At 45.2% G+C, this 26,452-nt stretch overlaps 1 long non-coding RNA gene across 15 annotated transcripts in view; it reads left to right on the plus strand.

Annotated features, from left to right (window-relative positions):
• LOC133096891 (uncharacterized) overlaps window positions 1-26,452 on the plus strand; it is a 401,345-nt gene that overhangs the window by 234,973 nt on the left and 139,920 nt on the right. For 14 of the 15 annotated variants that reach the window (XR_009701879.1, XR_009701892.1, XR_009701876.1 and 11 more), the window contains exon 3: window positions 20,806-21,013. The exons of the other annotated variant lie outside the window; for it this stretch is intronic. This is a non-coding gene — a long non-coding RNA (uncharacterized LOC133096891). The remainder of the gene's footprint in view (window positions 1-20,805; window positions 21,014-26,452) is intronic. 15 annotated transcript variants of the gene reach the window in all.

Raw genomic sequence — 26,452 nt, forward strand, 5'->3', positions numbered from 1 at the left:
GGTCTGATAGCAGCAGGGCTGTTGCCTGTGTGTCTCAGTGCCCCCTCCTTCCTGCTCACTGGGAAGAGAATCCTTATGAAGTCCTTACCTCCCGGAGAGCAGTTGATGACTTCTGGCCCAGGAAGGAGGTTAGACTTCTCTCCCTTACTGGGGACCTTCCCTGGTCACACTCACTCTATCCTGACGCTCTGACATGGGTGGGGCTTGAGGGGGGTGGAGCAAAAGAGCCCATGAAATGGTTTTTCTCCTCCAAGGGCAGAGTTGTGGAAAAGGCTGGGAAAATCCGAGCTCTGGTTTTGGCTCTCCCATTACCTCCTTGGGCACTTGGGAGAAATCTCTCTGCATCTCCGAGTCTCAGTTTGCTCATCCATGAAATGAGAGGCTGGAGATGGTTTCCCCTGCCTTTCCCATTCCGATGTCTGTGCTCTCTGGGTCCTTGTCAAGCTTTTCTAACATCTGGCTCCTTGGAGAAGGGAAATGAAGACGGAGGAGGCTGGGAGGGAAGAGATACCATTAGGAGGAGAGCAGAGGCAGGGGTGGAAGGAAAAAAGGAAGGCTGTGCTGGGTTGGTTTATGCCTGCTCAGAAGTGGGCAGCTGACCTTTGAAGACTTGACCCCCCTGGGCTGAAGGTCCTGAGACTATGGGGGGTGGGGTGGCGGTCCTGGTCAGCTAGGAAAACACATCTTGGTGGCCGTCTGAGTGCCCTCTGTCCGTCCATCTAGACAGACTCCAGCCTCTCAAGACATTCAGAAACTGAAACTAGAGCACCTACAGCTCTGGGGGCCAGGGTGTGTGTGTGTGTGAGATGCACAAATGCCCATGGGACAGAAATACAAGCACAATGACACTTGTATGGGCAGGTGTCCACGGTAAGCATGTATTCAGCCCCCGCACACACAGGGACGCACTCATGAGCTCATGTACATACACAAGCCAACACGCCTGCTGTTAGCAAAAGATCACATTGACCCCTAAGGCAAAGAACTGTTTACTTGAAGAAGCATCTCTTACAACATATTAATAAAATACGTAGGCAGATTTTAACTTTAAAAACCCTGGAGAAGCAGAGACGAGGGTGAAGAGAAGGCGAGGGGGCTGGGGAGTGGGTAAAGGCAGGTCTAATCACAAAGCACTTAGCCCGCACATCTGGGCTTCGGCGTAAGCACCATATTTAATGATACATTCAACCTGATTTTCCAACTCATTGAAAACACTCGCCAGCTGCTGCTGAGTGACTCCGTTTATTGTGTACATGAGCTTGCTCTAACGGGGACCCCTGGAAGGAAGTCTCCAAGGAGAGCTGCAAATGAAAACTGAGCCAGAGAACTTAGGGCTGGGCGTTTTTGACTGGGAGGTGGGGAGAATGCAGAGCTGGGGCACAGCCGGGAGTGTGGGCAAGGTTGGGGGTTCCAGAAACTTCCTCGGGCACATCCTGGAGGGGAACTCTTGTAGTGGGCAGTGTGAACTTCCTTCCTCTTGTGCCGCCCCCTCGGCAGACCCATACGTACAAACACGTGAAATGACGCATGAGGTTTTCTAGCACCTCTCAGGATGGCTCCCCGAGCTGGCTCCTCTTGCAGACGCCTGAACTGTCTGGCCCTGGCATCTGTGAGAAACAGGCATCGCCTTGCAAGGCCCCGTCCCTCCTAAACATCACCTTCCCGGCTTTGTCACGGATCCCTCTCCTGTCTTCTCCCAGCCACTGCGCGCTGGGTCCTTAATGCTATAGGCTCCCCCACTGTCCTCTCCTCTGTCCTGTCTGACAAGCTCTTAGAAGGAAGAGGGGGGTGTCCTACTGGCACATGCAGATGCATAGCCAGGTTTGAGGGCTGCTGGCTTGTTGGAAGGTTGGAGGGCGCTCCTCCGAGGAACTGAGACCCTGAGCAGTGAAGCTCGGGTCAGAAAGTGGGGATGTATTTACAAGAAGGTAGAGGCAGTTCTGGGTAAGGGACCTGGTCATCCACGGGTCAGTTCGACCCATTCACGCTGTAGCCCGTAATCAGCCCTCGGTTTGGGAGGAAAGTTTAGCAAGTCCTCCAAATCTTGCCCTGAGACAAGTGGGACCTGAGAACCCCTACTCCACTATCAGCGACCCCTCGACCTTGGCCTTTAAAGTCCAAAGCCAGGCCCACGTCTGTGAGGGCCGGGAGCGATCCCTTCCCATGGAAGTGGATCTCTCCATTTCTGGCCAGGAGATCTGGCCCTGACATGGTTCTTGGGGACCCAGTCATCAGAAGTCGTCTGTATTAACCAGATTATGTGGCTGTGGATCAGCCAGATGGAGTGGAGGAGGCCTGGCCCTCCCGCGGGGCAGCTGCTGGGCCAGGGTGTGTGATCTGCTGTCAGCATCTCCTGCTTCCAAGCACATCACTTTGTCTCTGGCGCGTCTCCATCAGGTGGAGGCGGGGATGGCTGATCCCTCTCATGGCCCGTGCTGGGGCAGGACCTTGTCCGCACAGTGAGTCAGAGAAGGCTGAGCTTGGACCTCTGCATCCCTGCCCCATGGACGCCCCGGGTGACCTCCCAGGGTGCTCAATTCTGGTGGCTCTGCTGTGAGAGAATTATTATATTAACATGTATGTAGCGCTTGCACATTCAGTTGAAATGTTTTGAAATATTCTAATAAACGACTTTGGAGGACAGTGTCTGTAGAATTGTGCAGATGTGACCCTCCGAACTAGACAGGGCAGCTCACAGGCCAGTTAGATGTTGAGAAAAAGGCTGACGTCCAGAAGAGAGACCAAAGCCTGGTCATCTCGCTGACCAGCAGCAAAATCATTTCCCATAACATATCCTTCTAGAAAGTTCCTGCTCTCTGTGGTTCAGTATTTCCCTATTTTTATTTTTACTTCACTATGTAACCTCAATGCCGATTTCTTTTGGGAAACACAATCAAATGTCCCCACAGCACTGTGCCCATCTTTGAAGGGCGATTTGAGCATTGCTGATTGTCTAGACTCTTGGCTGGGGAGGAGGCCAGCTGGACTTAGCAAGACCCTGAACACACCTGGACCATCTGACCCTAGCGAAGCAGAACTCCCGGGAAATCAAAAGAGATGGAGAGATTTTTCTACCCACCTCAGGCCATAGGCTTCCGGAACAACCACCTGCTGTGTACTTGCTGAGCAGTTACTATGTTCATGGTGCTGAGCGGTTAGTTGCAGACACTTAAAGCAGTAGGACTTGAAGTTAGATCTAAAGAAGGACTTGCAGCTAGCAGTACTGATAGAGTAAGGACTGCTCCTCATAATCTTTACGTATGATATTTTTAAAAATTTTGTTTGAAAGCTTTAGCATAGGGGAAGGGTGGGATCGTTTTGACGTACATTTTATTTATTTATTTATTTATTTAAAATTTTATTTATTTATTTATTTATGGCTGCATTGGGTCTTCATTGCTGCGCGAGGGCCCTTCTCCAGTTGCGGCGAGCAGGGGCCACTCTTCGTTGCAGTGCATGGGCTTCTCATTGCGGCCGCCTCTCCCGCTGCAGAGCACAGGCCCCAGGCGCATGGGCTTCAGTAGTTGTGGCACGCGGGCTCAGCAGCTGTGGCCCATGGGCTCCAGAGCACAGGCTCAGTAGTTGTGGCGCACAGGCCTAGCAGCTCCGCGGCATGTGGGATCTTCCCGGATGAGGGCTCGAACCCGTGTCCCCTGCATTGGCAGGCAGATTCTTAACTACTGCGCCACCAGGGAAGCCCTGATATACATTTTAAAGAAAGGCTTGGAGTACGTGAATATCCTGTTAACATTTTTTTACCAGCCCTTCTTCTGCTTTCCAAGATCATACTGAAGCATGATTTTTATGTAAAGTCCCCCCATACACACCCCTGCACACACACTTGGAGCCTGGTAGGCCTGGGCGTTGGTAGCGGGAGAAGCTCGGTGACCTTGGGGACTGCCGCTGGGTGCAGGGACCGCGGTTCTGTGAATCCTCACGAAGCCCCTGGTCCCTGTCAGGGCACCTCGCTGCCACAGCCAGGCGGGTTTCCCAGCGCAAGTAAATTCTGGCGGGGATTGACCTAGTTTCCAGAGTCTGAAGGGCGACGAAGGCCCCAGTCAGAACTCCTGTAAGTGGGCGATAAACAGTGTCTGTTGGAAAAAATAAATAACTTCTGCAAAGGAGAGCAGACGTCCTGAATCCCTCTCCTCTCAAGGAGACTGCTCTCTCCAGGCGGGGTTCCCTGAGCTTTACACCTCCCTGTAGTACTTATTACCATGCTGCTGGGCCGCTGACAGCTGGCTCCTCTCACTCCATGACAGAGGGGAGACTTCAGGACAGGCCTCAGCCACGTGGAAGGGGGCGGGGGGCTGATGGCCGTGCTTGGCCCTCAGGGTTGAACTTTATTGACTGCCAGCCCTGGGAGGCATAATGTCACACAAGCACACGCACACACACATGCCTATGATACCTAATTTACATATTAGGGAAACTGAGGCTCAGAGAGGTTCAATAATTTGAGTTGGCCCAGCTATTAAATAGGCAAAGCCAGAATCAACACCCAGTAGCCTGAGTTTTTCAAATCAAGTTCTCTTTCTCCTACTCTGGTGCTATTCCAGCTTTTATCGCATCAGAATCACTTGGGGATCTTGTTAAAATGCAGGTTCTGATTCCCTAGATCTAGGGTGGGCCCAGAGATTCTGTATTTGTAGTAAGTTCCCCGGTAATGCCATTGCTGCCCTCCATGGAACAGAGTTTAAATAGCGAGAGTCTACTACAAATACCCTGAAGGGGCCGACCCTGGGGAGCACTGCCCATGGAATGGGAGGCTGAGATCATTCTGGGAAATGGGGAGACGTAAATACCAAGACTAGCTCAGGCCGTGGCCGAGGCAGAGAGGTCAGGAGTGGGAGGAAAGGGCAGTTGTGCCGTCTGCCCCGCTCCCTCCTTGGGACACTTCTTGGTTTGATTTTTGTGCAGGCCAGGTTTCCTGGGATGGGTACAATTTGTGCTGGTCTCAATGGATGCCTGGAGCCAGAAATGACCAGGAATAGAGGGGTACTACATCTGCCAAGTTCCATCCCTGGTCCAGAATTCTAACCTGCCAGCTTGTTCATTCATCTAGTGACTCAGACCCCTGGTAGACTGAATTTTCTAAAAATGTCTGTAACAATATCTTCCATCCTACACACTGTTCTTACAGTGGGACTTTCCATCTAGAGGTGGTGGCCTCTATTCTTTACCCATAAACCTGAGTGGACGTGTGATTACAGCTGAAGTGCGGCTATGTGTCTCCTGAGGCTAGGCCAACACAGCTTCCACCTGGCTCCCTGGGGACACGTGCTCCTGGGACCCAGCCACCATGCTTGAGGAAGCCCAACAGCCCCATGCAGGGTTCAGGTGTAGGTATTCTGGCCAACACACCAGGTGAGCCCAGCCAAGAGCAGATCTGTGAGTGAACAGGTCTTCAGATGATTCCAGTGCCCAGTCACGAGTCACTCCAGTCTTTGACTCTTTCCACCTGAGGCCACAGACATCAAGGAGCAAAGAAAGCCATTCTTGCTGGGCTCTTTTTGAATTCCTGACCAACAGTATCCTTGAGCATAAGAAAATGTTTTTTGCTAATGTCAGTGCATTTATGGTTGTACGTACATAGCGATAGTAACCAGTAGAGGCCCCAAAGCAGGGCTGCCTGAGGCCGCGTGGGTGACAAGGCTCAGAAGGGATCTGGGACAGTGAGGATGGAAGTGGCTCAGCCCCTGGGTTCGTGAAGCACTTCATACTTTAAAGGTGCTTTTCCATAGTAAATTCCCATCAACAATTCCCACTTTATAGGCAGGAGAGCTCTCTTTTCAGATGATCTTCGTGCCGAAGCTCATGGAGGTTACAGACTTGCTCAAGGCCACTCAAGGCAGGGCCACGATGACCCCCTGAAGCAGACTCCAGAAGCAGAACTCTTCCATTTACACTGTGCTGCCCCGTTCAGCCCTTGATAAATAAAATGTCCCTGCCTGGCGCAAAGCCACGGATGGCTGGAGCCCTCCCCTCGACATGATTAGTTAGAATTTTGCGCCTTTAGTACCCATCATGGGAGAAGAAAAATCTCTCCAACGTTGTTAATAAACAGAGTCAGAGGAAAGCACTGGAACAGGGCAGGTGTTATTTATCAAATGTGAGACATAAGCTAATCAAGAAAATCAATCCCAGGGTGACTGCTTCACGGGAGGGTGAGGGTAAGTGTGGGGAATTAGCTCACTGGTGCTCCAGGATTTGAAGGCGACTAGGCAGTGAGTGGATTTCGGGGTCTTTGAGTCTATTTGGTAGCAGCTGTTTCTCCCCATCTTCTCTATATCTGTCATGAGGGCACCCATGGGAGGGTGCAGGGGCCAGTGCTATGTGAAGGGGAGTTTTATCCAGATCCCTCTCCCTGGCAGGAACCTGCTTGTCAAATTCCTGGCAGGATGGGATGAAAGTAGCCACCCTCCCCTTGAGTCGCAGAGAGGGGAATTCTCCCCGTTTTTATATTCCATCTCTGGGTTTCTGATGAGAACAGGTGATTTTGTCTCCCCAGAGCTCTTCTGGCTCTGACAGAAGTTTGTTTTAGATGATGTGATAGTTGTATATCTTATCTTGACGAGGCTCTAGTACCCAGTTATTTGATAAAACACTCACCGGGACTTTGCTGTGAGGGTATCTTGTAAATGTGGCTACATCCGAAGTCAGTTGACTTTAAGTAAAGGATGTTACCCTCAATAATGTGGGTCAGCCTCGTCCAATCAGTTGAAGGCCTTAAGAGTTAAAACGGAGGTTTTCTGGAGAAGAAATTCTGCCTCAGAACCATGCGCCTTGATCTTGGACTTCCCAGATTCTAGAAATGTGAGAAAAACAATTGATGTTGTTTATAAGCTTAAAAAAAGAATTGTCCCAGCATCAAATCCTGCCTGAGTTTCCAAAATTTTTCCCCCAATACTTCCCCAAATACTTCACTGAAACCCAGAGACAGGGAAAGATATGTGAATGTCTGGGACACCAAGTCTAGGAGTGCCTGTTGACAATGGTGACATATGGGGCCCATTACCAATGCTCGGACCAGCAGTGCTGTCCAGTTGCCCAGGGAACAGATGGGGATGAAGGCCTCCGTGACAAAGGCCTTGTAGATGCTGAGGCACATCAGCAGGAGGACTGCTGGCCAGAAAGTGTGGTCCTGGTCATAGCGTGTTACCATCCAGGCCTGGGCAGATGTGATGATGTAATGGACCAGACTGATGCTGCTCATCATGCATACTCATCTGGATGTGCTTCATCCTTACCAGCCTCACAATCACATGAGCCAGTTCCTTTAAAAATCATACACACACACACACGTACACACATACACACATATTTATACACACATACATGGGCATTTTCTGTTGGGTCGCTTTCTCTGGAGAACACTGCCTGATCAGATGCTATTTTGAGTACATCATGTGGTCCTGATATTTTTTATTCTCCTGGACAACTCTTTGATCCGAGGGTTCAACAGGTGTGATGATGATGGCGGTGGAGGTGGGTGGAAGGTGAGGCTGGCGTGCAAACACGCGCCTGTTTTATGAGCCCGCCCACCTGCTGCAGGTGGTCGGGAGGGCGTGGTCTGATGGGAAGAGCACCAGGTTGAGAGTCAAAGGCTAGAGTTGGGGCCTCGGTTCTGTGACTGACCACTGCTCTTCTGTGTCAAGGAGAGAAGCCCAAGAATGATTAGGGTAATCAAATAAGGTCGTGGACAGAGAAAGACAAATCCTGTATGGTATCACTTACATGTGGAATCTGCACAAAAGCTCATTCCATAGACACAGAGAATAGAATGGAGGTTGCCATGGGCTGGGGATGTGGCGGGGGTGGAAATGGGAGGATTTAGGTCAAAGGGTACAGACTTTCAGTTATAAGAAGGACAAGCTCTAAGGCTCTAATGTACAGCATGGTGACTATAGTTAATCATGTGGTATTGTATTCTTGAAAGTTGCTGAGAGTAGATCTTAAGCATTCTCACCACACGCACACACTCACACACATACACGCCAGGATTAACTACGTGAGGTGATGGATGTATTGATTATCTTGACCTTGGTGATCATTCCATAATGCATATGTATATCAAATCATCACATTGCACACCTTAAATATATACAACTATATTTGTAAGTTATTCCTCAATAAAGTTAAAAAATAAAAACTTTTTTAAAAGGAAAAGAGTAATGGAAGTTAAAGCATTTTGTAAAGCAATATACACATGTAATTTGGTATCCTTAATTTTTTTAAACCCAGATTCAGCCCTCAAATTATCTGAGTTAAGTATCAAATACCTATTATTTAGAGAGAGTATGACCAATGGGTAGAGATGGGCTTGGTTCTCCTTCTGAGTGTCAGTTCAGCACAGTTCAAGCAAGAAGAGAAAACACTGGGGGCCATTTGTCAAAACCAGTGAAGTCCTTTACGTGAGACCTCTCAGGGATGCAGATGTGTGTCATAAGGCAACGATGGGAAGTAAAGCCCCCACTTGGAAGAGGCTTTGGTCAGGCATTCGGGATGGAGCTGAGGCAGCTCCGAGGCATTTTTGCCCCTCTTGCTTTGCTTACCTTGCTTAACTTGACTTTTCAGAATCACTGATCCTGAGGATTTGTGGGCACGACACGGCTCAGGAGAGTGTCCTTGGATGGTGACCTTTTGTGCCCTGAGCAGGGGAGGGAGCTGTGGGCAGATGGCAGGGCTGACCACTTCCTGGAAAGAAGCGGAAGGGTCCACATCCTGAGCTGGAATGCTTATAGGATTTTTCAGTTGGCAAACAGTGGTCTGCAGAGTGCCCTGTGCCTTACTCCATGGAGTAAGGACTCCAGGACCACAGGGCACAACTTTCTGGTTTTTAAATAATTCCTTCCTTGCCTGTCTCTTAGACTAGCCTGTGAGTTTTATGTGGTCAGAGGCCATCAGGACCTGTATCCTGGCACTTAATGTTTAATGAATAAATGAATGAAGTCCCAAGGATGCTCAGTCCACTGGCCATCATTTATCATGGTCATCTCTTGTGTGCCCCCTGTCAGGGGCCCTGAGGGGAAGTAGTAGAGGCAGAGTGGGAAGGGCAGGGAAGGGGAGGGGATGGGAAGAATGGGGAGAAAATTAACTAAAGAAATAAGGAAAATTGTTCCTATCCTCCAGGGATTTGCAGCTTCAGTTAAGGAGGTCAAATATACTCACATAATGCCAACGGTTTGCTCCCCTAAAACATAATGAGCTTCAACCTGCAGCATCTCATTGCTGAAGAATTAGCAGCCAGCCTGTGTACAGGCCCAAGGCAGTCTCCCGAGGAACAAACCTGGAGGCGCAGGGGCGTTGGGAGACAAGTCCATTTTGGATGGGGTTGAGTTGGGTTAATCAGGGCCAAGTCTGGAGGGGGTGAAATTGGAGAGGGCCTCTGAGGGGGGCGCTGGCCATCCTCTGAGCTCGGGGTACACTTGCAAACTGGGAAAAAGCCCTGCCTGCATCCAGCAAAGATTGAGGTCTCAGATCCTACCCACCTCAAGCTGTCAGGGAACCTCTTTCTTAGAGCACAGTCGGGCAGCACAATCTCGCATTAATTTGGAGCTAATTGTCAGGTAATGAATTCGATTTGGCTCACCATATTGAAATCCCTTCTTCTCCCAGCTGAACACCAGTAAATCATTTGCATCACAAATCTACTCTTCACTGGATGCTCAGCTCACCCAGGCTGTTGCTCAGACCCTCTCCTGCATCCCCACATTCCTTCATCTTTGAAAGCAGCTGAAAATCATCACACCTCCTTGTCAGAGATGCAAAGCTGAGACCCACCCAAGAAAACTGAGTTTGGGTGAGCATCTTTGAAAAGTCTAGAACAGTGGTTCTCAAAGTGTGGGCCCCTGAACCGGCCGCATCAGCATCCTGGTAACTCATTAGACATGCAAATTTTCAGGCCCCGCTTCCCAAACTAACCGAATCAGAAACTCTGAGGTGTGGCCCAGCAGTCTGTGGTTTAAGAAGCTCTCCAGGTGATTCTGATATGCAATCAGGTTTGAAAACCACTGGTGTATCTAGAACATTCACTAGGTCCTCTGGAATGTCAGTGTCAGAATTCTTCTCAATTCAGTTTAACTCTCTGCAAGGCCAGCTCCCCTGCCTAGGTCTCTGGATCTTTTTTTTTAAATTACTATTTATTTTTGGCTGCAATGGGTCTTTGTTGCTGCGCGCGGGCTTTCTCTGGTTGTGGCGAGCGGGGGCTACTCTTCGTTGCGGTGTGTGGGCTTCTCATTGTGGTGGCTTCTCTTGTTGCAGAGCACGGACTCTAGGCACGTGGGCTTCAGTAGTTGTGGCATGCGGGCTCAGTAGTTGTGGCTTGTGGGCTCTAGAGTACAGGCTCAGTAGTTGTGGTGCATGGGCTTAGTTGCTCTGTGGCATGTGGGATCTTTCCGGACCAGGGATCAAACCCGTTGTCCCCTGTATTGGCAGGCGGATTCTTAACAACTGTACCACCAGGGAAGCCCTAGGTCTCTGGATCTTATCAGGGGTGTCTGAATTTATTTCTCTTCTATCTCTGTATTAGCTAGAATTAGATTCAGTTGGGGGGGAAAAGGCCAATTATAAGTGTCTTAAACAACATAAAAGTTCTAATGTAAGGAAGTTGGGGGTAGGCAGTCCAAAACTACCTGCTCTGACATGGTTAGCATGCCACCTCATGGTCCAGGACATCTGCTCAGGACCAGTCATCATATCTGCGCTAGTCAGCAGAGATAGGAGGAGAAAAGGCTATGCTCAGTCCTGGAAGTTTCACGCAACACTTCTGTCTTAGATCTCATTGGCCAAAACTTAGTCATTTGGCCATACCTGCCTGCAAAGGAGGCTGGGAAATGTAGCTTTCATTCCGGATGTTCATGTGCCCGGCAAAAAATCAGGAAGTCTATTTCAAAGGAAGAAGAGGAGCTCAGACATTGGCAGAGACAACTAGTCCCAAACAATGGCACACCACAGCTTCTGAGATATATTTCTGCTTTAAAGCCTTCAAGTAAACTTCTCCATGTTCTTTCACACTTCAGCGCCTGCTTCACAACACTTTTATTTAAGGAAGCATTCTTCCATCACTCGGAGCATCTCTTTCTTGACGGCCCCCATGCCTGTAGCCCACTACATTCAATTCCCACTGCCTGTTGATCCACCTAATTTCCATGTAATTGTGATCCATGGTTAGTCTGTAAATGCCTAGAAGCAAGTGTGAGGGCAGCATCTTTGCTGGTGCAGCCGACGTATCTCAGCTCCTCCATGATCCCGACTCCTCACCTGTAAAATGAGGGGATTGTAGATGGTCCCTGCAGTGCCTCCCAGCTCTAGCGTGCTCTGGTGCTCTCTTTTTTTTGTTTCCTTTCCTGACGTTTATGACTGTCCTTGGGGTCAGTCATAAGGCAGTGAGCCCTGACCAGCTAACTACTCGACAAACTTGGGCAACACTGGTGGGTTATAAATGAAGGCACGGACTGCAAAGCCAGGAAATACAGCTTGGGGCTTGATTTGGAGGATGGCTTTCGAGAAACTGGTTCTGGAAATGAGAAATGTGATGTGTATAAAAATTAGGGGAAATCTTGTAGAGAATCCTATAAAGTTGGTGCTGATAGAGAGGTCGTTTATCTGATATCACCCCTCCTTGCCCCAAGCTCCCCCCCATCTACCTCCACTTCCACCATTTTACAGGTTTAAAAACAAGCAAACAAAGACCCTGAGGTCCACAGAGAGGGGACATAATTTGTCCAAAGTCTTACAGCCAACCCATGAAATGACAGAATTGACGGTGACGTCCTGTGTGACCTGAGGGTCACTAAAAGGCCACTAGTATACACACATGCACACCACATACTCTCCGAAATGAGCCCGGCTAGACGTAGTGACTTGAATGAGGCACACTTGACCTCTATAAACGTCAGTTTCCTCATCTGTTAAATAGGGGTAATAACCATTTCCATGATTCTTAGGAGGATTAGACCAAAAAATTTACATAAAGTCCTTGACATCTCTGCAGGTGTGCAGTTAATTGTCTCTCCTTTCTGGACATACTTTTTTTTTTTTTTTTGCTTTTTCTATGTTCCCATATTTTTTAAATTGAAGTATAGTTGGTTTACAAAGTTGTGTTAGTGTCTGGTGTACAGCAAAGTGATATATATGTATACATATATTTATATATTCTTTTTCAGATTCTTTTCCATTATAGGTTATTACAAGATATTGAATATAGTTCCCTGTGCTATCCTTGTCCTTGTTGTTTATCTATTTTATATATAGTAGTGTGTATCTGTTAATCCCAAGCTCCTAATTTATCCCTTCTCCCACCCTTTCCTCCTTGGTAACTATAAGTTTATTTTCTACGTCTGTGAGTCTGTTTCTGTTTCATAAATAAGTTCATTTGTGTCATATTTTAGATTCCACATATAAGTGATATCAGGTATTTGTCTTTCTTTGTCTGACTTCACTTTTGTGTGATAATCTCTAGGTCTATCAATGTTGCTGCAAATAGCATTATTTTATTCTTTTTTATAGCTGAGTAATATTCCATTATATATATATGTATATATGTGTGTGTGTGTGTGTATATATATATATATATATATATATGGGCGCCACGTCTTCTTTATCCATTCATCTGTTAGGTTGCTTCCATGTCTTGGCTATCATATTGTAAATAGTGCTGCTTTGAACATTGGGAGGCGTGTATCTTTTTGAATTAGAGTTTTCTCTGGATATATGCCCAGGAGTGGGATTGCTGGATCATATGGCAACTCTATTTTTAGTTTTTTGAGGAACCTCCGTACAGTTTTCCATAGTGGCTGTATCAGTTTACATTCCCACCAACAGTGTAGGAGGGGTCCCTTTTCTCCTCTCTAGCATTTGTTATTTGTAGACTTTTTTTTTGATATTTGTAGACTTTTCATGATGCCCATTCTGACTGGTGTGAGGTGCTACCCCACTGTAGTTTTGATTTGCATTTCTCTAATAATTAGCGATGTTGAGCATCTTTCCATGTGCCTGTTGGCCATCTGTATCTGAACATACATTTTTAAGTGGGTCTTAGGCACTGCAGTCCATAAGCAGACCGACCTCAGTTTACTTGAACAGCTGCTTAGCTGAGAACTCTCTCTCAGGACATCTTGTTCCACAAACACTGAGCACCAATCTGAGCTAAACAAGGCTGGGTCCCTGAGCTTCAGGTCTGCTCTCTGAGTAGGGAAGAGCAAAGGACCAATAATGATTGACACTTCCATGTCCTGAGTGTGGCATGGGTTTGTATGGCTTGCATCACATAATTCTGATAATGGCTCATCATCCTGTCCAGAGCACAGTTAGGGCTGGGGTTAGGGTCGGGATTCAGATGAGGGTTGGGTTGGTTATAATCATTTCACAAATGAGGTCATAGAGACCCAGTAATGTAAGCAACTTGCCCAAATCCAGCAGAGGAGATGAGAGTTGTCAACACTAGACCTGTGGGATGGACCTGTGGGATGGAGAAATAGGAGTTTTGATCTGGGTCAGGGAGGGAGGGAGAGATGGGGGGCTGAGCTGGATGTGAGTGGTGTGAGGGGGTCCAGAGGGCCTGTGAGAGTCTGTGGCCACTTCCCGGTTTTGGTGGGGGGCCAGTCTTGGTATAAAAACTGATTGCCTTTTGTAAAGCTTGCTCTTTGAGATTAAAAAGTAATATCAGTTAGAGAGGGAGAAAAATCCTTTCTTTGAGGACAGAATGCTCAGAGACCCTTTTCTGGATATTCTTCCACAAACCTGTTACGATTCCTGGTAACCCTAAGAGATGGCGTATTCCTTTGAAAGTTGTGAGTAAATCAAGTATCTGCCAATGAGTGCATTGCCCTTGTTAATATCCCATAAGCTTCAGGGTAAAGTGAAAACTCTGAGGCGGGACAGGGGAGGCATCTGACCACCGCATCAGCTGGCCACTGCTCTATTTGCATCCCTGTCCCTGCCCCTGCCTGTGGATGTCCTGCCTTGCTAACTCCTGCTGAGTCCCCTCAGCTGTCACCTCCCTGGGAAGAACATTCTCTTCAAGCTCTGTGGGGTGAGCTGGGTGTTTCCCCTCAGTGCCCACCCCACCGGAGCACTGACCATCGTGTTAGAACTGGCTGTTGGTGTCCCTCCTTTGTCCCCAGGGAGCCGGTGTTTCTGCATCTGCAAGTCTCCAGTGCCTGGAGCCCAGTAGGTGCTTGTTAAGTATTTTATAATTTCAGACATGATTTATCAGTCAGTGGCAAACTGGCTTCTGGGGGTGGGATATAGAAGATGTGGGAACACTCCTCCCTCCTCTGGGAATCCAGTCTCCGTGGTAAGGGAGGACTAACCCAGAGAATAGGGACCGACAATCTGTCAGGGGTGAATTGTGCTGCCAGGACCGTGGACGCCTGGAGGTTTCATAGACGAGGCAGATTCTTAGCAGCTGGAGCCGTTAGACAAGTAGCATCTCAGAGACTGTTTGGGTTAGGTTAGGAAGCGATGGGGGAGGTACAGGAGGGATGGTGGCCAGTGGGAAGGGCTGGTCAGAATGAGTGAACAGGAAGAGGGGATTGCGAAGGCTTAAGAGCCATGGAAGGAAATAGGGAGCCACGGAAGGTTGTCAAGCAGGGAGAGACAGAATGAAGTGGTGTTTTAGGCATGTGAGTGTGGAGGGAAGTGGTGAGCAGGAAAGTCTGAGACCTGGGAGGAGGGAAAGAGAGAGGCTGGAGGGGCTGGCTTTCCTTTGACCCTTTTCCACATTTGCTCCACCTCTAACCTCGTTCAGGTGCTTTGTAGCTTGGACACAACCCATAAGGGGACTATCGGAGCATCTGTCATTTGTTCGCTTATTCTTTCAAGAATTTTTTCTGTTGATTCTTACTATGTTCCAGTTCTGATGGTGGTGCTAGGGCTGCAGACCCCTGTCCCCAAGGACGTCTGTGATGAGGACAGACACTGCGTAAATACACCTGCTGACCTCTTTCACCTATGCTCTATCATTTAAAGAAATTGTTTCGTTATGTACATAGCTCTAGTCATCTGTCCACACCTTCACCCTCTCATGTCCCCACTCCCATCGATCTGCCAGTTTTCTCGAGGGGGCTACTTATAAACGGTACACACTGTCCATGGGAGGTGAAGGTGCTATGCGACATTGCGGGAAGTGGGGTGTCCTTGAAATGCAGACAAGGTGGAATTCCTTCTGTTGGTCTCCCGTCCCTGGCCTGGGTGTCTAGTCCACAGTGGGTCCCTCCACTACCCAAGGCCGGGGCTGTCTGCACACTGGGGGCCCTCAGGACAGAGACTTGGCTAAGAAGCCCCTTGAGATCTCAGACCCCAGAGGCTTGACGCCAACCTCTGGTGGTCCCCAGAGTCCGAGTCTCCTTACCCTCCTTGTTCTTCTCCATTTCTCCTTCAGGCCTCATGACTGAGACTAAGGAAGAGGGTTGACAGCACAGAGAAAGAGGCTCAGGACTTGCTGGGCTCAGTCCCTGCACACCCAGCCAGCCAGCCAGCCAGCCAGCCAGCCAGCAGCTCTCCCCTGGGGTCGAGGCTCTCCAGGGAAGCCAGTGTGAAGCACACCCCTCTCCCTCCAGAGTATCTCCACTTTGTTCAAGTCAGAGCATCGGTCACTGGTCAGAAATCCTCTCTGATAGAACTCGGTGGTCAGGGCAGGGGCAGGCATGGGTACCAGGAATGACTGAGCATATCCTATGTATAGGCTGTAGCTCGTAACATCATCTCACTCCATCATCACATGATCCAGATATCTGCACGTTATCCAGAGGAATGTTTTAAGCGGGTTAAGGTCAGGATTAAGTTTATTATGTTAACGACATTCATGAGGTAATGGGGCTCAGAGAGGTGAAGCTGCCTTCCCCACGTTCACGCAAACCTTGGCAGTCTGGAATCGGAACCCCTCATCTCGTATTCTGAGCAGCATTGCTGCTCTGCTGAGGGTACTCACATTATTGCAGAAACGCAACCTCGTGATGCCCTGCCAGCCTGGACATGTTTCCCCAGTTCTCCCAGTGTTTACCAGCTTCACCTGTGTTCCCACTGCCTTAGAGCACCCCTCTCTGTGCATGGCCCACCTCTATCTCGGGGACTCGCTAACTGAAGCCTGCACTGCCGATGCGCTGGGACACTCTTTTCTATACACAGCAACTGAAAAGGAAAGTATTGCAGAGCAAACACGGACCCTTGCAGAGCCACGAAGGAGGCTCGTTTAAGTTGGCATCAATTTTGCTAACCTCCTGCTGAAATATTTGCCAATCTGGCCAAGGTTCTGAGCTGCCTGGGGCCCAGGAACACCTCTTCTGTTTAACGCCGACCTTGAGTGAGATCCCATTTCTGGAGGTTGCAATGACTATACTGCGTGGCTTTTGCTCCCTTGACTTTGGGATCCAAGCAAGGTGACCTTCCACGTGTTCCAGCTTTGCTCACTTGGTTGTTCCTCTATTCTGTCTTTCAAGCTTGAATTTGCCAGCTGGGTTAAGGTCTGGCTGGGCAGAAATGCTGCCTCCCAGGGTCCAGGCACTGGGGACCACCACGTCCCTCTTGGTCAGTGTCTTCACTGGGCTCCCCGATGCTGTTTACAGAGTATGCTGTCTCGGCTGCTACTCATGAGCACTGCGTGCAGACAGCCAGTCCGGGGATAATTATCTTTAGTTTGTAGAGGGGAAGTTGAAGTTCAGTGAGGCACCCAAGGCCAGCTACAGACCCTAACCCAGACCTGTGCGCATGGCCGCGCTCTCTCCTCTGTGCCTCCCACAGGGCTCTCCACAGCCCCCTTGCACATGTGACCCGACCTAGGCGCTATCTACTGACTCTTGGTAAGGAAATCGTGTAGCTCCTGATTCTGAGATCTGATGGAGACAGGACGCTGGAGGGGACACAGGCTCTCTCAATCCGTCTCCTCTGCCTGCTGCCATCCCCTGATCTCGTTTCGTTTCACACAGGCCTTCTCCAGACCACAGAGCTGCCCACGGACCGGCACACTTGCCCTCAGGGGAACGCTGCCTGGCCACAGTGTCTGTGCCTCCACTCAGAACTTCCCCTCCCCTCTTGCCCTTATCAAATCTTACCTACCCTGTTTCTCTGAACCTTCAGAGTCTGCTGGTGACCAGATAAACGGATCTAAGAATTAGAGGTGCGATATCCTGAATCCCTCTTGAGGGTATCGATGGGAGTCTGGGGGGCAGTGAGCAGCCCTGGGCTCCTGTATGGTTATTTAGCAGCGCAGTGTCTAACTATTACTACCTCACACCCCAGCAACTTAATCACATCATTTCTCCTACCCTCTCTCTCCATCTCGGTTACCTCTGGCTAAAATTGGCCACTTTTGTAACTGTCACTGCTTGAAGAACATCTTTGTGATGCCCTAAGAGGATGCCTCGGCCTATGGTTGGAAAGCAGAGGGCCTGAGAACTGAGCCCACGTGTGCAGACCTGTGGGCCGTTGTCATTTCCAGCTCTGGGCAGGCGATGGTGTGTAACAGCTGAGCGTAGACTGTAGATCTAGGATGTCTGGGCTTGAACCTGGGCTCTGCCACTCCCTAGCTCTGCAGTCTTGGGCAGTTTCCTCACCCTCTCTGCAGCTGATGGGTTAAATGGGGAAACGCTAGTACCTGCTTCCAAGGGTAGTAGCAAGGGTGTGTGAGTTAATGCACGTAAAGCCCTTAGACCAGCACCAGGCATATGATAAATCCTCAAAACCTCCTAAAAAATGTGAACTATTATAATTCTTATTATGCAGCTATCTTGCTCTTGCCATTCTCGGCCGCAGTGCATAAGTATGCACAGTGCGTCTCAGTTTAAAAAGCATCCTACCTCACTCCTTCAGCACAAGTGAAGGTTACAGGATATGCCCCAAGGTCACACAGTCAGGGAAGGGGCAGCACCTGGTTTTAAAATTGGTTCCAAGTTCTTTTTTTCTCTTTTCCATATCTTTATATTACTCAATGCCACCTCCCTATAGAATGCATGGAAAAGCCGTGGATGACCCAGTAACTCCTAATTACAGGGGGAAAGAAAAACACCCCTGAAGCTATCTCATTTTGAGAATAGCACGTTTGAAAAAAAAAATTAGAAACGAAATTCGAAGCCCATCCCAGAGGCAGCTGCAATTCTTTGCCAGCCACTGCAGTTCAAAGAGGGAGACTTAAGGAAGGTCTTGAGGAGAATTACTTAATTTGGAGCATTGGAAACCCAACAATTATTTGCTTAAAAATAGAATTTGCTGAAGCAACTTCCAGCTTCTTATTCTTCTCACTGCATAATAAAGTAATTAGTAATTTGTGTCACTCCGGTAATTTGTCTCCTTTTCCTAATCACCAACAGTGACACTGCTCCCATGCTGGGGTTCCAACACACACACTCACACACAGACACACACACCTACTCACTCACTTCTTTCTGATTCCTGGAAGAAGGTGGATGTCATAGTTTCTGTGGTTGTTTTGTTGGGATGATAAGTTCTGTGACCCCTAAAATTTATCCATTACCATATATATATAAGACAGTCTGGGTGTAGTTGTCATAAGAAGTAGAAAGAAGGTCAGAGAACTGTCAAAATATCCCCAAATATCATGAGAAGCTATACATGATGAGTACTATATATACGTGCAACTAAATATCAGGACCTTTACCTGACAAAAGGATTTGTTTTGAAGTGTGGGTTGTATTACTGTTTAATATGATGGGTCTGACAAAGGTTTGAAAAGTAAAAAACATTTATTAATACATTTGTTAGATTGAAAAAAGTGAAACTACATAAAAAACAAAGTGGACAGTCCAGGATAATCCAGAGTATAATTATAAGGAAAACTTACACGTGTCTTAATACCTCCTAGGGGCTAGATTTGTAATCAGCTATTATAAATCAAACAAATATTCAACTATTTGAAACAAAGCAATGGTAGTGGAAATTTTATCCCTAAGTTTATCTGACTGAATTTATAAGAGGCTTTAGGTGACTATGAGAAACTAGAGAAATGAAGTCAAAGGATTGGTTCTTTTCCCTGTTTATCATGTGATAATCTATTATATTCAAATCCCTGTACTATAACAAATAGTATTATTGCTAACATTTATTGACTGTTCGCCACATACTAGGCACTGTGCTACTAGTTTTACCTTACCTTCATTATATCCTTTAATCCTCACATCAACTTTATAAGTTAGGTATTAATATTACTTCCATTTTATAGATGAGGAATGTGGCAAAGACTGTATTGCTTACCCAATATCCATTCTTCTCTTTTTTCCCATAATACTAAAACCCAGATTTTATTTGGGGTGGCAATATGACATGTTTAATGGCCTACATTTTCTTCCTGCCCTTGAAGTCAGGCATGGCCATGTGACTAACTTCTGGGCAATGAGATAGCAGGAGAACTGTTATATGGACCGTCCAGAAGATTTGCCCAAAGTATCTTACTCCTCTGGGAGGTGCACCCCTTCTTGTCATGTCTCTTGCCTTATGCTCCCTGCAGATGTGATAGCTGACAGAGTGCTGTTTCTAGTAGCAGCTGGATTGGCAGTTCAGACCCGTTCCTCTGCTGAGGATGGCTAGAAAAGCTAGACGAAATCTATCTTTAAAAATCTGTTTGAAAGTATCAGGGAAATTACAAGTCAACGAAGAATTATTGGGCCAAGTTCTGTGACAAGAGGGAAACCTGGCGAGGTGAGCCTGGATTTTCTGGCTAGTTTTCTCCTAAGAGTGTCTGACAATTCCAGAAAATGTGGCTGAAGAGCTAAGATGACAAGCAGAACATAGAACAGCCCTAGGGAGCCAGGAGCCTGTCAAGGATGGGACGCTCTGAGAAAGCACCATGATTTGGGTTAAGGCCATGAATGGTCACATCCCTGGAATAAGGTGAACCAGGAATAGTCTGGAAGGGGCTGAAGCCCAGCTTTGAGTCACCTTAGTCTCTGAGTGGGTTCTAGTGATCTGGGATTGGTAGTGCTCATGTGTCCTGCCAGAAGCTAATATAAATTCGCTCTGAAGAGACACATTATCAGTATCCTCAAGTGATCTCAGTCAAACAAAGCAGGGGAAAAGGTGGAGAAAATTTTGACTTCCAAAGTGGAAGAGTAAGAACCTCCAAAAATCTGCTTCTCTATGAAAGTGATAAGAACTCTGGCAAAAACTGTTATGTATTTCACTTATTGAGTGGGCCAGAGCCTGCAATAGCACCCTACAGCACCTCATAGCACCATATGGCCATCACTGATTTAAGGTCTATACTGTATCCTGAAGCACAGCACCCTTTCCTGGTAGGGTAATGTCTCCATGCTGGGCCTCAGCTGAGCATTAAGCAGACCATCTTTCCATCAGGCCCTGCAACTACTGTGAGATGCAGTTCCTTTCTTCTCTGAGCTCAACCAGCACTTCACTGGCAGGGTTGTGTTGTGCCTTGTCTCCAGATATCGGTCTGACGGCCAGAAGGGATGTTGGGTGCAAATCCTGAAGGGAGCATGTGCTGTCTTAACAAGAAAGAAGTCTGTGCACCACCTTCAAACTATACTGTGTATATCCATGGCCTTTAGGAAGTGGCATTATGATGAGAAAAGCCACAGGTTTTTACACTAAAGAGGAATAGATTCTATGTGGTTTACTTAGCTCCACCTTGGAGAGTGGTCTAGTGAAGACATAACAACAACAACAGCAACAAAATGTCATGAAGAGGAAGACTGTGGCTCAGGTATAAGAATGCTATATAGAATCCATATAGTCCAGATAGTGTTCTGAGTAGTGCTAACCTGTTTCTTCTGAATTTGGTAGAAGTTATTGTTCTTAACATATATAAAGTGTATATCCCTATTATATCTGTAGGTGCTGTGGCTTGGAAGAAAACTGGATACGCAGGAACCCAGGATGAGGAAAAGTCATATGCTCACTCCCCTGGCCCTCTCTTCAAGGCTTCAGATTGATCTAGGCAGTCCACTGCTCTCTCTGTCCTTTCCTCAGAGAGTTGAGGCCATCTAGAAGTGTGGAATAGATGGGAGACAAGACAACATGACATTATTTTCATAATAATAATGTAAGTCTACCCTAATAACTTAACCCAGGATATTTGAGATGTTTGCTCTTTCACATCTATTCCTGTGCATCTGCTTTCCTTTCTAAGGTGGGCGCTGAAGAGGGAATGGGAGTGGAGGGGTAGGGACTTATACTCTGGTGGAAGGGAGCCTTCCTAGCTTTATCCTTGTCTCTGGGGGTGTGCTGAGAACATTTAAAAAATACGTAGCATTAGATCGTAAATAAACATCAATAAATTGGTAAAAGCAGGCACTGTATAGTCCACATTCCTTTACTATAATGAATTAATCTCAGAGATCACATAAATCCTTCAAGCACTTGAAAATTAAAAAATACTAGGTAAAAGAGAAGAGTATTCAAAAATAAAAACACCATCTTAATTTGGGATATAGCCAAAGCTGTAATTGAAGGCAAATGCATAGCTTTAAAATGTGTTTTTAAAAATTAAACAAGAAAAAAAAAATAAAAGAATTAATAATCTCAAGAAGCTAGAAAATAACAGTAAATAAAGAAATCAGTATTTAGAAATTTATTCAAAAATGAGTTCATTTTAAAACAAAAATAGTTTAGACAAATCTGAATGATTTTTTAATTAATAAATCATAAAACAATTTATTGCTAATATTATCATGGCAGAAAATGTAGAGATAAAAATACACATGTATTTTTACATTACAAAGGAAATGTTTTAACAGATACAATAATTTCAAATAATAATTAAACAAAACAACTTTATACTAATATATTAAAAAATCTACCTGAAACTAATGACTAATTCAAGAAAAATTAGATAATCTGATTTGATTTATACTTAAGAAGTAAAAGAATTGACATCTAAACATACTTCATTTTTAGATGATTTTGCTTTTAATTTTTAAAGGAGCAAGTAATTTCTATGCCAATTAAACTGTTCTAGAGTAGAGAAAAATATTAGACCTTCCTATTTCACTTTACAAAACAAGTACAATCCTGTAACAGACTTTGAGAAATATGACATAAAGTAGAATACAAACAATTCTCATTATATATACATATATACATTCTCACTATATATACATACACACACACACATATATAGACACAAAATTTCTAAATAAAAGTACTGACAAATCAATTTTAGTAGTATATAAGAAAAATAATCCATGACAATTTTATTGGGTTATTCTGTGAATACAAAAATCACTTAATATTATGAAATATGATATTAGTAAGTCTAAAGAGAAAATATGCATGATCTCAGTAGATGTCTAGAAGGCACTTCAGAAAAATTCTGCACCAATTCTGAATAAATAAAATTTAGTAAACTAAAAATAGAGGATTTTTTAAATGATAAATAATATTTAGATTAAATAATAGCATATATCATATTTAAAGGAAAACATCAGCTATATTCTGGTTAAAATTAGGAATAAGATAAAGTCTGGTCTCACTATAATAATTAATATTGTCCTGGATATCCTAACCAATGCAAAAAGATAGGAAACAGAAATTAGGTGGGCTACTGGAAAGGAAATCAAAAGTGCCACTACTTGAAGCTAATATGATATTCTACCCAGAAAACCTAAGAGAATCAATTGATAAACTACTAGAACTAATAAAAGATTAGAAAGATGGCTGAGTATGAATAAATATACAAAATAAGCACTTTCCCAATTTAATATCAATAATCAGTTTAAATACATAATTGGGAAAGTGATCCTACTTAAAACAATTACAAAAGTATAATATGCTAGGAATAATTCAACAATGAATGTTGTCAATTTCCCCTGAGTATAGAGGAAAACCAGAGTAAAAGACTTCCAGACCAAAAGACAGCATGTTGAAGCGAGGCCCATTCATCCCAGGTTCATTTATAGGATTAATTAATCTCCAGTGAAAACTTCAGTGGGAATTACTTTCACATCTGAAAAAAAAAAACCTGGAAAAATAATAGATGAAAATAGTCAATAGTATTTTTAAAGAAGAGCATTGATGGGACTATTTTTCTTTCAGAGAGTAAAACATTTTTAAATGAAGTGCGTCTAAGTGTTTTCCTGGAAATTATTTTGGCCATTTATATCAAGCAGCTTTACCCCAGTAATTCCGCCTTTAGTATTTTATCCTAATACACATTTTCAGAGATGCAGATAAAGTTTTATGTATCAGAGTGTTCATCATGGAAGTGTTTATAATATTGTTTCTAAAATTTGCAAACATTGAAGTTTGTTAAATCGATAATGGCACATTTTAAAATAGATATTATTCAGCCATTACAGTTATGAAGAAGATTCTTTAATAACATATGTAGCACATTGTATTTTCCAAAGATGGCTATAAAAATATCTTCCATCCTACATGTTCTTCTGCAGTGTGACCTTGCAGCTTCCCTTTGAGGGGTGGAGACCATTTCTCCATTTCCTGGAATGTGGTTGGGCCCTGATCCACAAAATCATGAGCAAAATAAAATTATTGTTTTAAACCACCAGGTTTTCATATAGTTTGTTACACAGCAACGGAGAAGTGGGAAAATATGTAAAGGGGTTTTAGACACATTAAATGAAAAACATGTTACTAAACAATATATACTGTGTAATTCAGTTAAAAAATAATGCATGTGTATGCATAGAACAAAGATTAGAAGGATTTACAGGGAAATGCTAGCAGTAGTTATTTTGGATGGTAGGATTACTCTGCTTCTCATTTTCTTCTTTAGCTGCCTCATTTCTCAGATTTCTACAATGACTACATATTTTTATTTTTTATTTTAAAAAACATTTGCTTATTTACTTTTCAAATTTCTGGCTGCTTCAGGTCTTAGTTGCAGCACACGGGATCATCGTTGCGGCATGGGGATCTTTCTTTGCGGTACGTGGGCTTCTCTCTAGTGGCGCGTGGGTTCCAGAGCGCATGGGCTCCAGAGCACGTGGGCTCTGTAGTTGCGGCACACAGGCTCTCTAGTTGTGGCTTGCGTGCTCAGTAGTTGTGGCGCATGGGCTTAGTTGCCCCGCAGCATGTGGGATCTTAGTTTCCCGACCAGGGATCGAACCCGCATCCCCTACATTGGAAGGCGGATTCTTAACCACTGGACCACCAGGGAAATCCCCCTGTTGTTTTAAAATAAGACCAAAAAGTATAAAATCATGTTTTTGAAGATGTTTTGATGACAGATAGATGCTCACAAATCTGCATTACCTGAAAAGAACAAGATACAAACACTGTCTTTGAGGGTTTCCCTATTCCTTGGAACTCATGTTTCTAAAAGGGAACTTTGGCAAGAAAACATTGTTTTTCTTTCCACTTTTTTTCCTCACTTGCTTCTCAGCAAAAGAGAAGGAATGGTTTTCTTAGCCGGTGAGATGATGGGCTTGGACTCTCACTGCTCCTCATCCCTCTTTTAGGGGAGTTTAAATGTGCAGTGGCTGCTCCCCAGAAAGGACAGACCTGGATGCTGGGAGGATGTCTGCGCCCCCCCCCCCCAGGTAGGAGGTGCTCTGCTCCTGCTCCAGCTGTGTGCACAGGAGGTGGGGCCGGGCCTGCCTTCCAAGGTCTGCTGTGCCCCTGCTCTGGGGATCAGAGAGTTCAGAGCAGCAGATCATCCCACTAGCAGCTGACTGATGAGGTGTCTGCCTTGAGAACCCTATTCTGAAGACTGAGGTGGGAATGGGATGTGAGCTAGAAAGCTTGTTTGGCCACAAGCCCCAGCCATGTTCTCTGAGCTTTCTCTCAGAGGAATCCTTACCTAAAGCCTATGTTTATTCATCAGAGTGATAATTACCTTAAAAACTGTGGCAGTATTTGTAAATGAACCCAATTCACTTTCCATATTTAAAAGCATATATATATGTATATATATACAGATATGAATTGTTTATGTTATATACCACAAGAATTATGGAAGAAAGTACATCAAAATATTAACAGTGATAGATCTCTGGATATTGGGATCGTGTCTATTTATTTATACTCTTTGTAGTGTATTACACAAGCATGGATTACCTTTATGATCAGGAAGGAAATCATTATTAATATTTTAAAATGAAGTTTGATTTTCTGAGATTGCTCTAGCATCACATATCTAGGCTCCTTAGACAGCTACCACCTGTGCTGCCTTCCGGCCCAAAGCAGGCTCTGCTTCCCAAGCATCCTCTGGGAAGGCCAATTTTCCAAAATAAAATCCTGGGATAATCAGAAGAGGCATGTAGGTCTGGGCCTTTTGTAGTTTTAGGAAATGAAAATGCTTTACCTTCTAACTATCATGTGAGCCATTTGCATCATTTGGAGAATATTTGTGTTGACTGGTACATCAGTCAGGAAAACAAACATAATTAACAGAGAGAATTTAATATAAGGATTTACTTAAACAGGTGTTAGGGAACTGCAAAAGCAAAATGGGAACATTGAGGTAGCACAGAGATAATAACTGCAGGAAACAGCTGCCATCCCTAGGGCTGGGGGAACAGGGGAAGGAGTTGGAAGCTTGGAAGAAGGGACCTTCAGAGCTGGGACCTCAGGCACAGAGATGATAGTAAAATGCCAGTAATTAGGGAGTAACGAGTTTGGGGTATTAATTACCTTTGTTGTTTTAAAAAGTTTTTTAATTGACGTATAGTTGATTTACAATATTGTGTTAGTTTTAGGTGTACAGCAAAGTGATTTGGCTACATATAGATATTCTTTTTTCCCCAATTCTTTTCCATTATAGTTTATTACAAGATATTGAATGTAGTTCCCTGTGCTATACAGTAAATCCTTGTTGTTTATTTTATATCTAGTAGTGTGTATCTGTTAATCCCAAATTCCCGATTTATCCCTCCTCCCCCTTTCCCCTTTGGTAACTGTAAGTTTGTTCTCTATGTCTGTGCATCTGTTTCTGTTTGTAAATAAGTTCATTTGTACTATTTTTTAGATTCCACATATAAGTGATCTCATATGACGTTTGTCTTTCCCTGACTTACTTCACTTGGTCTGATAATCTCTAGGTCAGTCAAAACTTCTTTGTTTTGAAATACTTATAGACTTACAAGAAGCTGCAGAAGCAGTGCCCCTGTGGCCAATCACTCAGCATCCTCCAACAGCGGCACCTGTACATCATCCAGACTGGGTGGTAGATTAGCATGCTACAATTAATTTAATTACAGGCCTGGATCTTACCAGTTTTTACGTTTACTTGTTTTTTATGTCTTTGTGTATAATTCTATGGCATTCAGTCACATATTTTAGATTTTTATAACCACTACTGCCACAATCTAGATACAAAAGTGTCCCATCACCACAAAGAGACTCCCCCCTGCTGCCTCTTTATCATCTTTATAGCCACACCTTCCTTCTCCTTCCCTAGTCTCTGGCAACCATTGTCTGTTCTCCTTCTCTTTAAAGTTTAAATATAGTTTGTTTATTTGTAAGTATTATAGGTTGAATTGTGTCCCCCGCCCACCAAATGCTATGTTGGGTCCTCACGCCT

Source organism: Eubalaena glacialis, chromosome 8, assembly GCF_028564815.1.
Source record: "Eubalaena glacialis isolate mEubGla1 chromosome 8, mEubGla1.1.hap2.+ XY, whole genome shotgun sequence".
Classification (NCBI taxonomy): Eukaryota; Metazoa; Chordata; class Mammalia; order Artiodactyla; family Balaenidae; genus Eubalaena; species Eubalaena glacialis.